Source organism: Hippopotamus amphibius, chromosome X, assembly GCF_030028045.1.
Source record: "Hippopotamus amphibius kiboko isolate mHipAmp2 chromosome X, mHipAmp2.hap2, whole genome shotgun sequence".
Classification (NCBI taxonomy): domain Eukaryota; kingdom Metazoa; phylum Chordata; class Mammalia; order Artiodactyla; family Hippopotamidae; genus Hippopotamus; species Hippopotamus amphibius.
The window spans coordinates 31,778,475-31,780,373 of record NC_080203.1 but is presented as its reverse complement, the minus strand read 5'-3'; positions in this window follow the sequence as shown (position 1 = coordinate 31,780,373).

The window sequence follows — 1,899 nt, the reverse complement described above, 5'->3', positions numbered from 1 at the left end:
TGACAGGGACCTAAGAGCTCAGGAAAGAGCTTTGTCCTGAAACTGTGGCTTTAGGAAAGGAGAAAGAGGATAGTAGGGTTGGTCTAAAGTGGAGACACCCTGAGAACCATCTTAAAAGCAAGATCAGAAAGTTGGAGGAAGGGGAGGAGGTGAAGCAAAGGGAAAATGATCTCAGATGAACAAACTCCAGACAGTGCTCATAGAATCAGAAACTCAGTGAAGGGGCTGAGTCAACATGAAGTAAGGATTCCTTTGTGCGTTATTACCTGCTGCCCCTGGTTTTACGTTAGTTTATTCCAGTGGTTCTCAAACCATGCTTTTTGTCTAGCAGTCTCAGCATCACCTGGAAAGTTAGAAATGCAAATTCTCAGGCCCCAGGCCAGACAGACCTACTTAATCAGAACCTCCAGGACTGGGACCCAGCAACCTTTGAACAAGTCCTCCAGGGAATTCCAATGTATGTTGAAGTTTGAGAACCACTGGTTTATCTGAAATCTAGCCACGGAGGGATGGGACACAGGACTGGGTAAAGTTTGGCAGGGTATTGATGGAAGATTCTGAATCCTGGGCTGTAGCAATAATGGCAGATCCTGGTGTATTTCTAACAGTGGGCAGCATGAGAGTGCAGAGTGCCTAGGGTTGGAGAAGGGGTGCCAAAAAAGATGGGAAGGGGACCCCTGTAGGGAGCTGGAAGTTTCTAAAGATAAACTTTGCTTCCTTCGAAATTTTACTCTTCATTCTGCAGATATGAACTGAGCCCCCACTGCACATCAGCCACTGTGTTCAGTGCCAGAGGACTCAAGAAAAATGTGGGACAAGAATCCCTGCCATGACCTGAGGGAGTGCTCAGGCCAGTTGCTAGATAGCTCCACAAACAACCAGCAACGTTTTGTGATATAATCAGTCAGGAGCAAGACCCTGGGAGGTAGAGACCCAGAGAGATGAGGAAAGCCACCTCAAAGACCCATTTGGGGACTTCCCTGGCAGTCCAGTGGTTAGGACTCCACGCTTCCATCCACCTCAGGGGGCGCGGGTTCAGTCCCTGGAACTAAGATCCCACGTGCCGCGCAGCAAGCCAAGAAAAACCAAAAACCATTTGGATTGAATCCTGAAGAAAGAGTAGTAGCTTATCTGGCCATCAATGGGTGGGAGGAACAGTAGAAGAACACTATGTGTAAAATCACAGAAAAAAAGGACAGAACATTTAGAGGATCCCAATTCTTGCCCAGAGGGAATGATGGAGGAGAGGACAGTGGTTGTAAATGAGACTGGAAGAGAAGCTGGGATCAGAGCTGGAAGGGGCACATTGGTCATGAAAAAGAGCTTAGCCTTTATGCTCCAGAGTAGGGATTCTTGAGCTATGCTCTCTAGGGACAATGCCTGCTCATCCTGGAACCACGCCCAGTGCAAATGAGATGGATGCTCACAGTGAAAAAAAAAATCAGCTAATGGGTAGAAGCTTCTCTACTTTAACCTTTTTTAACCATAAATTTTTGTTCAATATTTGACAGATGCTCCTTCTTATCCGCTAACAGGCAACAAAACGAATGAACATGTAGCAAAAGAATATTAAACAGACAATCCCAGGACTGATCATGCTTAATTCAACAGTTTATATTTTTTTCATGGACATCTGTGCTTGTGGCTATGATTTTGTATTGCAGACACATAACGTGTGTGTGCTAGCGGAAGTGTTCTTTTGAAAAGTGTTTTATTTCATATGGTGCCATGTAATATATCAATTATTTCCTGGCATTCTAGAAAGAACACCATGACTTCCAGCTGCCATGCCACCTGAACCAGTTGAAGAAACTGTCCCTTAGATGGTGAGGAGACACCGAAGCATTTTGAGCAGGGGAGGGATATGAATACATTTGCAATTTTGAAAGGTCACTTGGG